Genomic DNA, 15,155 nt, shown 5'->3' with positions numbered 1-15,155 from the left:
CCTCGTTTGCCGCACACATTCCTTACGTATTGCTAACTACAATAGGATTAAGAGAGAGCGGATTCTATATATGTACAGTCGACCAAGAAAGTTTGCGGACCAAGAGACCTGACAAAAAGCGGAATATCTCCGCAGCCTCCAAATGCAGCCTGGTATTTCCATTTCCAGCCTTTACTGGTAATGCCAGCAACATTGCGATGAACGGTTTCACTGGCAACTTTTAAAAGCAGCTCGCATATTTAGCATTTTCTGAGACCCCGTGGTCCGTAAACTTTCTTGGTCGACTGTAGATATATAGAATGACGTGCCTGGTACAATTTTCCCTATAGAAGTGATCAGCACAGAGGCAGAACAAGAGAAGCCTCATCCTGAAGCAAACGTTTCTACCAATCTACCGTGGGCAGATGCTTCATTTGCTCGACCCTTCCCACCCCAACCTGCGATCACTATCTCCGAAGGGCTGATCACAGAAGATCCTTATCCATGCATGCACTGCAGCGACCGCCCTGATACCTATCGTATGCTGTGGATACGTGCTACCCTCCGCCTTCCACATGCGCCACCTTACCCCACCTACCTGTCCCTATACCCTTCCACCCGAGAGGTGGCTGACGACTGCAACCTTGCACACTCCAGGAGGCAGAATTCTTGGAAGGCTTATCTGCCATCGCGTTCGCTGACAGAGGTCATCTGGACTAAGGCTGTTTGCTCATTAATTCCGCTGGGCGACAATAAATTTATAATATGTATATATCCCTCTTTCAACCACTGTCGATCACTTCGAGTCTCCATCATATCATTCCCTTATCGGGACACAGGGGCCTTATTCCATCCGTGGGTCCGTTCCCTACCCCACTGTCTCACTTGGGTGGAGGAAGCCTCTCTTTGAAGGGTTGGGGCGGCCTCCCACGCCTTCCTTCACCAGTGCCTCGGTTCCAACACCCGAGGACCTCGCGAGCTAGTCCAAATGACGCTGGTCCAGCATCTATCGATACCCTGCGGGCACTCGCCGCCTGTTGTGACTCTCCCAAGAAACTATCGGGCGGATTTAAAAAAAAACAGCCAAGGGGTGAAGGCCAATTTTTTCATTCATTTTCATTTCATTTTATTTGTGCCCATTTACAAGCAAATGGAGGGAGGCAAGGTAAAAGCTGCTTATTGGCAGCTTGAGTGGTCCCTGGCCCCCTTTACATATTGGCGGACCAGTGGCAAAGAACACTTTCAGAAATGAAAAAATAAAGAACAGTGGGTTACATCAAATAAATTACGTTTCTTTCATTGAATACATGTGGTTTTACGGAACCATGACGATTTAAATCGTAGTTTTCACCAGACAGATGAGCTCCGATGGTGTCAATGATTTCGGTAAGCCACTATTGCGGTTTCTACATAAAATGAAGGCCGTCACGCTTGAAGAGAGAGAGAAAAGTGTAATGACAAGATAGGCAGACATAGGTCTGTCTGAGGTACGTTCTTCCATATTGTGTTTTTCTTTCTTTTTTCCTTTCTAAATACAAATCTGTGCAGCGGGGCAAGCAGTTGCCAGAAAAAGAATGTACAGTCTCCATCTCAAAGCAACCTTCTGCGCCTCCTGTTGAATTTGCCGTAGAAGTATATCGACGATTACTGTCGCTCGTAATTCCGCGGCTTGCGACCGCGCAAACACGGTATTACCCGGCTTTCGGCGATGACCAGGAGCCCGCCGGACGGCGCCACGCCGGTCGCCCTGGCACGAGCGAGAATACAGGTCCGACTGGATCCTTCCTTCCTATACACGCCCGCGGAACTACGCAGTGGCCGCGCGCACTGACCAGTATAAGCAAAGAAAAAGAAAACGAGCGAGGGAAAAGTGGAGGGGGTTAGTATGAGGACGCGGTTTACGAGGCGGAATGGGGAGGGAAAAGGGGGAGGGTCGCGCTTTAATAAGTAAAGGGGGGGGGAGTGATAAGCGGGATGAGTGGAGGGAGTTTGAGTGAGGACGCGGTTTGGGAGGAGGTAGGAGAGAGGCAGAGGGTCGCGCATTAATAAGCAAGCGGGGGGGAAAAAAAAGTAATAAGCGGGAAGAGTGGAGGGTGAGGACGCGGTTCAGGAGGAGGGAGAGGTAGGGAGAGGGAAAGGGGAGAGTCGCGCATTAAATAGCTATACGGCCGGAGCGGGCTCTTTCGGGCAGTCGGAGCGCGCGTTTATCGTGTATCGATGGGCGACTCGTTCTGAATTTATGAATCGTAAGCACGCGCCGCGGAAAGATAAAAAAGAATGAGCAAAAGAAGAGAAGCCCTTCGGAAAGCGAGGAGATGGCGTCGGCATGCCAGACACGACGGCGCGGTGTTCGTGTGGGGACTGATTGTATTCCGCGAGCGACCCCATAGACATGCGGATATTGCGAGGGCGCTCGAAGAGCCTCCCCCCCCCCCCCCTTCATAACGACAAGGGCGAGACCCTAAACGTGAGCTTTGCGGGCGATTTAAGGTCCTCTTTAGGTGGCAAACGCCTGACTGCACCCAGCATACCTCGCGCCTTAACATTCTCCCTTCTTTTAATGCGTTACGATTAGGAGTAAGTCGAAAAAAAGTGTGCCTGCGTAAAGTGAGGGAAGCCGCCCTCACGTGGTATAGGTAGAGAGGGGATGGGAGATATTAGGAGAGGGTTATATATATATATATATATATATATATATATATATATATATATGTGTGTGTGTGTGTGTGTGTGTGTGTGTGTGTGTGTGTGTGTGTGTGTGTGTGTGTGTGTGTGTGTGTGCATGCGTATGCGATGTATGCAACAGTGTTAGCTAAGACCCAAATATAGCGTAAAAAGGCTACGTCCGATCCGCTTAGCGCTGGTTAACGATATTGCATACTTGAAGCGATATTATCATGGCAGAATTTCACGGAGAAATTACAGAGATACAGTGAAAGCTCTAATCTGGTGAGGCGGATACGACTGAGCTTGTAGTCAGGACACCCAAGCGAAAGTATATCGCAGGCTATAGTGAAGTTTGCAGATAAGCGAACAAAATGCCGATATACCAGCCGTGATATAAACACACGATCACGATAATGAGCGCAGTATTTTGTTCTCATGTCTTGAAAAAACAAAAAGAAAACAATAAAGGTAGCGCGTTTACACGCATTATTAGGTGCTAAATACTAGCTATCGATAGGGTTTCATGACTTGCGATTCCCTTTCTTGAAATCGTATTCTAGTTTCCTTTCTCGTGTGGGCTCTAGTAAAAGAAGTGGCTACTGGCTTGCAAGTGAAGTGCCATTTTCTCTGCACAAAATGACAACTTTTATGCCAATCAACGGCGCAGACCTTATCCACTTGCATGACAACGAAGAGAAAAAAAAAAAACTAGCACATAAACTCGACAAGGTCCTCAATCCTTCATTAATGGCCTAAATCTGCGCTGCGTGAAACATCGAAGCAAAAAAGAAAGCAACACAAGATGAAGAAAGTCAGAAAAAGACCCAAGAAACCTTGCACTCAACTCCATCGATCGCAATTGCCGAACCTCCTGGCCGCCTCTAATTCTCCGCTCTCCGGCTGGAATCTGGGGGCTGCGCAATTAAGACACGCGAGAGCTCATCACAGCGGCTTCGCCGGCATCGCTATACGCTACAGCGCCGAGTCCCTGCCACCCGCCATCAAGGCTTAATGAGTGTACCAATATCTCCGGCGGGAGAGTCCATACGGCGCACGCCGGGTCTCCATGGAGTCGCCGTTGGCCCGGAATATATATATATATATATATATATATATATATATATATATATATATATGTATATATATATATATATATATATATATATATATATATATATATATATATATATATATATATATTCGCTCTCTGTCAGCAGCAGCATGCAACCAGTACACAAGCCAAATGCAGCAAGAACACAAGCCAAACGAAGTGACTGCAGGCCCAGAGGGGGAGGGGGGACCCTTATCGGCAGGATGTGCTCCTGGAAGGTTCGGGCGTCAAGGAACGCGAACGCTAGTTTCTTGCAATCTGTATAGGGTGAGTCGGTGGCCCTCCGATTGGCGCCTGCTGTTGACACAGAACTAAGGTCATGGTATAGTTGGCGCCTCGAAGTCATTTACTAGCATCCTATGGGAATGAGAACGCGTGCCTACGAGAATAACGAAGAAGCCCTAGAAGAAGATGTAAGGACAGCTCAGCGAAGCTATATATGGAGCGGAATGATATGTCTAACTTTAGGAGGTAGGAAGAAGGTTGTGCAGATTTTTTATCAAACGCGTGTAGATGACGTTCTAATTGATATTAAGATGTCGAGGTGGATAAGGGCAAGTTATGAAATGTGTACAGCAGATGACTGTTACAGTAATAGAATTTGTGCTAAGACAAGGAAAGTGCTACCGAGGACGGCAGATTAGCCGGTACGGTGAGGTCCGAGACGGGAAGGACCAGAGGCACCGAAGAAATTACGGGAGCCGCGCTGATTGGCGGTCACAGCTGCTATCCGTCCATCTGGACTATATAGCTGCAGCGATGACAAAGCATCACTCGTCGAGCAGGGCGCCGGAAACTTACGGCACAGGCGAGGAAGTATCCAGAGCACTTTCCCGTGCTCTGGACGAAGTATCCAGAACACTTTCCCGTGGTCTGGATGCAGAGCTTACGCTTGCCTGTACTCCGTTTCATACATCAGGGGCAACGCTGTGGAAGCTACGCAAGTAGTGCGGTCTCCAAATTGTATCACTCCGCGCGTTCCGGTTACGCTTCGCTGGGCGCCAGCGGCGTTTGCTCGCGCGAGCATGCACGTGAAGCTGGCGCGACCGAGATGCAAATAAAGAACAGCGAAAAGAAAATTGATATAGAACAACGTGTTAGCAGCCGAACGATAGCGTGGTTTGCCTGCTTCTAAGGGTAAATTCTTATTTTCATTCAGAACGGACCTTATATGAAGAACATTTTCACAAAAATACGTCAAAAGACACCGAACTCTTTCTAAGTGCGGACGCAGCCAGGACAAAAAGTATCTCTAGCCTCCACAGCGTTGCAGCTGATGTGTGAAACGGAGTTTAAACGCCACCGTTTGGTTCTCTTCCCGTCAAGGCAAGTTTTCTCGCGAACCCTGTTTACCCTGATGCCTTATCTGCTCACATCTATTACACGAAGCGGAACACCCACCCAGGAAATATGGGCCTGCACGTGCGAAACCGAGTTGAATTGAATCAACGAATCGTTCGTCGTCGAGGATCGTTCTTAATTCTTTTCGTACATTGTGCGAACACACACACACACACACACACACACACACACACACACACACACACACACACACACACACACACACACACACACACACACACACACGCACGCACGCACACACACACAACATCCTGTACGTAACTTCGTTCTCTCCAGCATCCAAGACGTGGGGACAACCCAGCGCAGCGGCTCCCACACGCCAGGAGATTCGCGCATGCGCAGTCCGCGGCCGAGAGCAGGTGTTTCTCGACCACTGACCACGGCGACGGGTGTTTTTTTTTTCCTGTTCCCCCGGGGGTATATATTAACAACCAGCACCCGGGAGGCCGCGTCCGCACAGGATGAAACGTTCACACGTATACGTGCACGCTTATGTAATAGCTCACGTGAGAGCCTGCTTCTACAGGGTACCGCCCCCCCCCCCCCTGAAAACAAAAAAAAACCTTAAAAATCGCACTATCGATACGCAGATCGTTCGCGTATTATTTTGTGTATCTTGGTGCTAACCGGTCCCGCTACTGGCTTTTCTTTTTTTTTGTTTGTTTGTTGTGTGTGTGTGTGTGTGTGTGTGTGTGTGTGTGTGTGTGTGTGTGTGTGTGTGTGTGTGTGTGTGTGTGTGTGTGTGTGTGTGTGTGTGTGTGTGTGTGTGTGTGTGTGTGCGTGCCCAGGCGAACGGACGTATGATACGTGCCCGGCCCTGGCCTCCGGCTTGTCGCCTTCAAGGTCGCGCGTTCGACACCCTGCGGGGAGGCATGCGTGAGGAGTCCTAATTTTTTTTTTTTTTCGCGCTGAACGTGAGCGGCTTTTCCTTTTTCCCCGGAATACGTCGTTCGCTGACGTTCGCCATTACGGAGGCAGGTGGTCGCTGCCGAGAAACCGTTGGCGAGACTGCGCTGCGCATGCGCAAACGAGCGCGTATACATTCGAGACACTGCCGCAAGCGAGAGGTGAAATCGGTGTCTCCTTGGGAAGCCCTTCCGCGAACCCCTCCTGCAAGAACACCTGCACAAAACACTTCCATCGAAAAAGAAGGGAAAGAAATGCGAGACATTCGCCTGGACGAAATGACCCCAACCTCAAGAACTAAGCTTGCGTATACAACTTTCCGTGGCAGCCAAAGGAAAAGCTGCGGAGGCGAAACATGTCTCGTGCTAAAGAGCTCCTGAAGAGAGTCCCGTGGTCTCATTCGAGTTTTATGCGAAGCATACTAGCCGCACAACCACGCTCTTCCTTGCTGCGCCGCGCGCGGCCGCGTAGCTACCATATGACGTCATAACAGCTGCAAATGCGGAGGCTCAACTCGTGCGCTCGCTTGCGGCCGCGTAGCTACACAGCCGGGTCTCAGCTCGTGCGCTCGCCTGCATGAGTTGTTTCTTCGTCTAGCCGAATCAAATGTAGCCAAGCAACAGCAGTTCACCAGGCTAGACAGTGGTTCAACAACTAAAATAAAGGCTAGTGTGCTTCGCATCCTGGGCTTAACCTTAGCTAAGCCACAGCCATTTTTTTTTCTAAGCTTGGAAACAGAAAGCATAAGCATCTTACTGCGGTGCTTATACTAAATAAAATAGGACACAAAATACACCACTTCGCGCTAAATTAAGTTTTTTTTTTCGTCGTAATCTTTCGCGTTTCGGTAATTGTGAAACCGTCGCAAACATAGCGAGCTTGCCTGAATCAGTGTCTGCGCCTGTAATAGAAACCTTAACACAAAGCTCTGTCAAGCTCTGCCGGACCACGTGGCGCAATATGTGGTATGCCAATATATATAATATATGCGCAATATGCCGCAATATGCGCAACATGTGCTGAATTTTAAATTGATAAGGGCAGTCTCCTTATTTTTTTCTTTTTTGTCTCGCATGGCAGATTCGACCATAACTACGCAGTGTTCTTGTTTGAAATATGTGGCAGTAGATTGTTGAGATCGTCATCACAATCATCGTGTACCTAAAGGCTTGTGCCCCGCACTCCCCATGAAATCACTGTACGTTTTTAGATGCTCTCTCTCTCTCTCTCTCTCTCTCTCTCTCTCTCTCTCTCTCTCTCTCTCTCTCTCTCTCTCTCTCTCTCTCTCTCTCTCCCCCCTCTCTGTCTGTCTGTCTGTCTGTCTGTCTGTCTGTCTGTCTGTCTATCTATCTATCTATCTATCTATCTATCTATCTATCTATCTATCTATCTATCTATCTATCTATCTATCTATCTATCTATCACACACACACGTTTGTGGTTCCAAGACTTGAATGTCTAATACGAAGACTGCGGTCCTTGAGTACGTAGGTATGTGCGTCCCGAATTCAGCTGTCCCGACACCTATACCGAAGACGTTTGACTTAGGGAACTTAGCTTTCGCCAGACAGTTCGCAAAGGTTCATCGCTAATGGTCAAACACTTATAAGGAACAAGAACGAACAAACAAGTATCACGCACCATGGCGTAAAAACCCACGTCGTGAAGAGCTTACATTGGTCTCAAGAACCAGAGAAGACTTTGTTCGAACGTTTTTCTTCCGCGAGCAATACAGCAGCAGCACATGCGCACAGTGGCGTAGCAACAGGGGGGGGCCGGGGGGCCGTGGGCCCCGGGTGCAAGGGGCCAGAGGGGGGGGGGGGGGGTGTCATATAAGTCTGAAGACACCCCTCTTTCCGCCGGCTACACCCGGGGAGGGGGGTGACAGAAGACCTATGTGCCCCGGGTGCCAGACGACCTAGCTACGCCACTGCATGCGCACACTTATATAAAAAGGAACAAATGTCTCTGGTTGTCGACCGAATTTCGTATTGAACAGCATCTCATGTAAACGAGGCGGTTGCTACGTCACTGTATATACACGTCAATGTTGTGGTACGGCTTCTCGTGATAGTCCCAAAAAGAAAGCTAGAGAAAAAAAAAATAGTCTGCGACCACATTGTGACACTGCGAGCACCGGGATATGTAGAACGTCACGTTTACGCGCTACATTCAAGGGCACTATTTAAGTCCTTCCTCGCGGACTCAGGAGATCAAGGTCGCGGCGACCATTTTGATTTGGAGATACACACATTGTTTTGCTATGGGACAGCAGCACGGACCCCACCGATCTACCGCACACGATTGCCCCTTTTTACAAGAAGAGGAAAAGAAAGACCGAATTCTGAGGCCTAAGTCCGTTTTATTCGCGACCGACTCGTCCCAGTTTCCCGTTGGCGTCGCCCGATTCCACGTGACGGTCACCCAGATTCGAAACTTTTATCGCCTCCTGTTTCTGCGTCGAAACAATGCTCGCCGCATGGAACGGCAACCCGCGATCACACGGCGAGACACGAATGAGTAGTCTCTCGAGAAAGAAAGAAAAAAAGAAACAGGAATGCTGTCTGTGGACGAACGAACTCGTGTTACTACTATACAAGGTGACAGCGAGCTCCCGTACTAAGGAGGCAAAAAAATATATGTATCTAGGGACGTTAAGAGAGCGGTGAGAAAGTCACGAGCATGACCGAGACAATCGGCAACGGAGGCGGGCGGGCGTGAAGCGGGACGCGTAACACGCACGCCAAGGCGATAACGACTCGAATAAGAATTCTCCGTCTTCAGCACAGTTCGCTAAGTTCTCGTCTGGTCACACTCTTTCCCCTCTCCCCCCGCCCCCTTCTTCTTTTGTTTTTTTGATAGCCCAGTGTAGGCAGCTTCCCTTTTTATACGCCGTTGCTGCGTCGTAACGGTGGTCTCTCGCGGGAACCCCCGGAATGAGGTGAAGGCTGGACGAAATGACGACGACCACAACAAATCAAGAACAACAGTTAAATAAAAAACAATAAACAAAGGCACGGAATGTACGAACTCAGTACATACGTGTATACCGCACATGTCTATATAAGAAGCCGGGCGCGCCGCCATCTTTTCTCGCCGTCGCGATTTGCGTCGCCTAGCTTTCTCGTTACAGATATCGCTGTTTCCAGAATACTATAGCGCGAAATCCCCGAGCAAAGGCTAGCTAGTTCCGGCCTTGCAAGCCCCAGTCTCCATTGTTTGTACTTTTGGGACAGCGCGTAATATCGGTCGCTGTAATTTTCAGAAAGCAGCGAACGCTCGGGCCATGTGTGAGGGTGCAATTTCTTCACCCTGGTCCTCACTCGCGTATTCGCGTCATCGCATCTCACGTCACTTTGCCTTGGTTATCAAAAGCACGTTGCCAAAAGGCCAGAGAGAAACGTTTCGCGATATCTGTATACTGATACCAAAACAAATGTCGGAATAAATGAATCAACCAATCAATTCAAACATTATGTCGGGGTGGCGGTCAATCAATTCAAACATTATGTCGAGGTGGTGGTTTTGTTTAGAGCTATGCAGACACTCATAGCCAGTGTGGTCATGCAGTTATCGCGCAACACAAACTGGAGGCCGTTGGTTCGCGACCCTCATTTTCTCCTTGCCGTGGAGAAAAACTACGCGCGCTCTGGGATAGCAATGCTTTGCTTCGGCCTGCTCATCCCAACAAGAAGGCGTGTTCTTGATGGCCCACGTAACCATATATGATAGATAGCATTCATTTAATCTTCGTTACATCTTACCGGCCACAGTAGCTGCTGTATACGCGGGATACGGTTTGTCAAAATATCGTCTGGGCGGCACGCTTGCAGGATATAAGTGATATCGGCGGTGTAAGGCCTGGTCAAGTCAGCTAATACCATACACGCATCCCGCATACGTTGCTGCGGCGTCGTATATAAGTAACAGGCATTTAAGAACCACAGGAACCTCAACATCCCCCAAAATTGCAAGTTTCTTCGAACAGCAACAGCGAAATGAAATAAACGCACAATTTGACGACATAAAAACGCACATAATAAACCCAGCTATAAACACATAATGACACACAGGGCTCGGTTGAAGTAAAAGCACACAGCATGTGTATATATATATATATATGCCGCACGCTCTGTCTCCTGGCCGGAAGAGGAAGCTTCTACGTGCATGCATCGGGAAGGCCGCGCGGCGTTCCATTCACCCCCCCCACCCCCCCTTCTGCTTCATGCTGCCCCCTCCCCCGAAAAGAAGAAAGAGAAAAAGTCGAGGTTCCGGTATACTCCCAAAACACCGCTCATTTTCCCGTCCGTACGCCTCTCATTGTACGCGTCGCATACGGGCTGTATATACCTTCCTCGCAAACACCGTAGTATTATACGAACGCCTTTTTTCTCTATAAGCCACCATGCACCCATCGTTGCGTGCTTCTATTCTAGGTGAGATCAGGGGGGAGAGAGCGAGTGAGTGAGAGAGAGGGATTGAGAGGGAGACCGCTAATAGAAGAAAGAGAGAAAAGTGGACGAAGGGTTAGGGAGAGAGGAGTGGGCGTAGCGCCACATAGAGAGACCTGCGTCGGTGAGGGACGAAAAATGGGAGAGAATGAATAGGTGAGAGAGAGAGATAGCAGATAGCGAGACAGAGAGAGAGGGGGAGGGACGGAGAGGAGGGAAAGAGGTGGTGGCTGCTGCGGTCATTCGTGCGTATACGTTTGCCTAGTTGTGTGATTGTGCTGTGCTTGCACGCATGCCTGTTTGTTTATTTTTTTCTCTTTATTTTTCATTATGTGAACTGCTCGCGTGTTAGCTATGCGTGCGAGCGCGTGCGTGGTGTTTGTGTCCCGTCATTCCTCATTCGAAACCGCGCTGACCACAAGCTCTCTGCGCGTGGAGTACATACTGCGTGTTCTACATACATATAGCAGCACATCCGGAACGAGATTGTCCGAACGTTCCTCTCTCTTTCCTAGTTTTTCTTTTCTTTCTTTTTTTTTTTTGTCGCTGTGGCCGTTCTTCTTTTCTGGCCACGATGCGTCGAAAAAAAAAAAAAAGAATACCGCGACCTTGCGTGATGCGAAGCAATGTTCCCATTCGCGCGCCTGCTTTATTGGGCCCTGGTCATCGCGTGCTCGCTGGCTGAGCTAGCCGGAAGGAATATAACACGAGGTCGGAGGCTGGCGTACGGTATACGTATACGCGGTGAGCTCGCGCGCATCGTAAGGGCTGTGATTTCGGGACGCGAGCGCGTCTTTTTTTATGCGAAGCATATTACTAGAGCTCAACCCAGCTCCTCAGGCGCGGCGGTGTCGCCTTCAATACCACGTGACACCATGACGTCACGACAGAGGAGAAACGGGGCTGCAAGTCGCGCCGTCGCTCGCGGCGTCGCGGCGGTATATAAGCAGCTGCGCTTGCCTCTCTCTGCTAGACACTCACGAGGTGAGATACCTCCTGGAAACAGAGCTGCTCGTTGGAATGAGAAGCGAAGGTTGCGGCGTGCTACAGAGACCGTTTCTAGGTGGCTTTGCTACGGCGCAGCGACTACGCGCCCCGCATCGGACGCGGCGAGCGTCGAGCAACGCAGCGTTCGGCGCGACAACGAAATGTGCGCCTGAGCTGACGCCGCACGCCTGAGCCGACGCCGACGACACCGGCTTTTCTGCGACACGAGCTGCTTAACGCTGTCGCGTTAAAATAAAGGCTAGTATGCTTCGCATCCTGGGCTTAACCTTAGCTAAGCCACAGCCAGTTTTTTTTTTCGGCTTCAAAATACATACGCGCTCGCGTTTTGTTGCGGCGAGCTTCGTTCGATGATTTCTTCAATAGGCGTAATTTACCACTTTGAATTGCGATACTGCAATTCGTAGAGCGGACCTCGCAGGGGCTTATGGTCCTCAGTTTATCGAATGCAGACGATAAGCAGCACTCACGTTGTTCGCTTACGGTTGTGGGGCACGATACGGCATAGAAACACTGACACATTTTCTGCTCCATTTACGCCCTCCCCACATTCCATGGTGTCACTTTTAGAATAGGTAGTTGATTATTAGGACAAGTCAAGCGGCGTTCCATGTTTTTTTTTGTCTTCTAATGCCCTTATAAACTTCCGTGCTTGATAACTATTGATTGATTGACTGATCGATTGATTGATTAATTGATTGGTTGATTGATTGATGACGAGACGTTGGCACATCGAAAATGAAGCACAGAAAATAGCTCCTCTCCTTTCCTTACGTATCACTGAATACCAGTGACGTAGCCAGGAGAGTTTTCGTTCTATTTTTTTTTGGGGCGGGGGGGGGGGAGGGAGATGTGCGGAGTGAGGGTGGCTCGAAATGGACCGGGGGAAGAGGGCACGGGGCAGGCTGGTGCTGTCATTCGTCGTTTTACGCCAGGTATCCTTGGTACACAGAACTTTCGGGAAGGGGTTGGGGGGACTACCCGGTGTTCCTCCCTCCTTACTACAGGTCACCTGATCAGATGCGGGAAGCCCAGCGAAGAGTCCTGAAAGGACTGTTGAGAAGCCAAGCGTGACCTGCTAAGAGTACGAGCTATACAAACGTAGAAAAATATGAGCCGGCCGTCTCCGCTTACATATATTGGCGACAGCATGAAAATACTAATATATCTGGACATCTCCGATTTCACGCTCTCGTACTGGCGCTGCAGCTTGGGCGCGAAATTTCTTTGTTCTTTATTTTCTCGGCTAGTAATAATAACCTCCTTGTCGACAAAGAAAGAAAAAGAGAATACTTGAAAGAAAGAATACTTCACCAGTGACAACGGATTCGACATCACTTTCTCATCATCATCATCATCATCATCTCTATGTTCACTGCAGGGGCAAGGCGTCTCCCATCGACCTCCGCATAACCTTACCTCGGGTCGGCTGATTGCATCCTTGCGTTTTAACATCCCTATGACATTACTTAGCGTTCCCTTAAACAGGCTCGCAATGCTCCGGCTTGGACAACGCCTGGCAAGTCAGCGCCCCTGCTCTCTTTCTCCTTTCGCTCCCTAAAAAACAGACCGTCACGCGCGTCCAAACCACGTGATCCCGTCCCACAGGCCAACCTGGCGCGGTCGGCCGCGTTGCTGACCGACGGACGCATCGCACACCCTCTCTCTCCCTCCGCGGGATCATTTAGCGCGGCTCACTGCACGCAAGTCCCGCGGAGAAATACCGTTTTCCGCGTCTTCGTCGGCCACCACCAGGTCGTGCGCGCTCTGTCTCCGACTCCCGCTCCCTCTTGCGGCGCATGAAAGAAAACACCCACGCCCCTACTTCTATTCATCAACCCTAGCGCTGTTGCAGCTCCTCTTCTGCCCGCTCGCGGCTCAATCCACGAACCGTTCTTTTTTTATTTATTTTTTACTTTTCCTGAGGCCTACGGCACGTACGTCCAGCGGTAGGAGCAAGGCGGTGGCCGTCGGCGGCGGGGGCGTCACGGTATCGTGACTGCCCTAACGTCCACGGAAGCGGTGGCGCGGCCGCCAAGTTCACGCCGTTCGTTCCCGCGGCCTGCGGCCCGTTTTCTTCGGCCCTTCTCTCTCTCTCTCTCTCGGTCGTTTCGTTTCATTTTGTTTTTTTACTAATTTCTTCCCTTCATTCTTCTCGTAGTTGCCGCCCAAAATCGCCTGCGTGATTACTCGAAGCCGGTAGCCGTGACGAGATCGTGCCTATATAGCTCCGTTGTATGCATCCACAAGGTTGCGCGAGGAATCGGCGAGAGACGCTGGCGGCCTCGCGCCTTTTGTTATACGCAGGACGTTCGGCATTTAGCTGCGTGTTTAACTAACATCGCGGACGGGGACACGTGCGTAGAAGCTTTTGAGAACGTTTTCCATATACTTAGCGAAATGCTACCCCCCTCCCCCCCCCGCCAAATAAAACATATCGCACAGGAGCACACGTGCGACAAGACTTGAAAATAATCACGCTGTGCTGCTGCAGAGCACGAGGTTGAGGGTTCGACTCCCAGCCCGCGGCGGCCCTCGACGACCGATGCACCGAGACGAGACCAACGGGAAACCGTCGGCGTGTATGTAGTCCGTGCCAATAAGAAAATATTGGATGTCGCTGTGGCCTTGACGTTTACACACTCTCCGTTCCGCTCAGACCAGTGCAAACTACACAGCAGCTCACGCTATGTGTGGAGCGTGTATACGCTCACGGTGAGCGTGCGCAGGACGCTCATGCATGGAGCGGAAGCTGCAGACCGCCGCCGAGCGGACTGAACGCTGGAGCGTTGACGGTGCGTCCACGTCTCTTCGTCGTTTCATTGCGACTGCGAATAGTCACATAGACGCTGGAAGCGCGCGTGCGTCCACAACCGCACTCCGCCTCTCTTGTGAGAGCGTCTTCATAACCGTTTGCGGAGAACATTTGCGCTTTTTATGTGTTACATTTATGTTATGTTTATATGTTCTGTACGTTGTGTTACGTGTTGTTTTATTTGTTACATTTATGTTATATTTGTATGTTCTATATGTTGTGTTGGTACATGTTGTTTTATATGTTATATTTACGGTATGTTTGTACGTTCTATGTGTTCTACGTGTTGTTACATGTTATGTTTTACATGTTATATATTTTTTAAATGTTAAAACATTGTATAACGTTTGCGCTTCATAAGCATGACGGCGGCGCCGACAGTCGGCCGGGAATGCGCCTCGAGCATCAATGCAATTCCTATCGCAATAAAACTCTACAAAATAACGGGAGGCGCGCGTACCTTAGACAGAGACCTCAAGCGCGCACCGCCTGAGCAAATGAGAAAAGCGCGGCGCTACAGGAAAGGCATGCGCGCATACACGTATTCCGCGAGCGTATGCATGCCATACGACCGCGGAGGTTGTGAGGCGGTCCGCTTTTGTTGTATCGCACACCTGCGGCGGGGCCATCCATTTCCGCCTACGACGCGATGTGTCCGTCCGTCGCACGGGCCTCGGCTATCACTTCCGCGTGGAAAAAATAGGGGAGGGGGGAGAAGAGAACAAGAAAACACAGAGAGAGAGAGAGAGAGAGAGAGAGAGAGGAATCAAGATCAAAGAAGGTCGGGCGGTTTCACGAGGCATAATACGCGAGTATAACAACACAAACGAGAAGAAGAAGAAGCAACAACGGAGAGGAG

At 50.0% G+C, this 15,155-nt stretch overlaps 1 protein-coding gene across 4 annotated transcripts in view; it reads right to left on the bottom strand.

The window, feature by feature from the left end:
* The window catches only part of LOC135896502 (putative receptor-type tyrosine-protein phosphatase mosPTP-1), a 251,298-nt gene that overhangs the window by 199,156 nt on the left and 36,987 nt on the right, over positions 1 to 15,155 (bottom strand). The window lies entirely within an intron of this gene.

This window comes from Dermacentor albipictus, chromosome 6 (genome assembly GCF_038994185.2).
Source record: "Dermacentor albipictus isolate Rhodes 1998 colony chromosome 6, USDA_Dalb.pri_finalv2, whole genome shotgun sequence".
Taxonomy (NCBI): domain Eukaryota; kingdom Metazoa; phylum Arthropoda; class Arachnida; order Ixodida; family Ixodidae; genus Dermacentor; species Dermacentor albipictus.
Note: the sequence above shows the minus strand (reverse complement) of the source record. Positions and strands in the feature narration are given on the sequence as shown.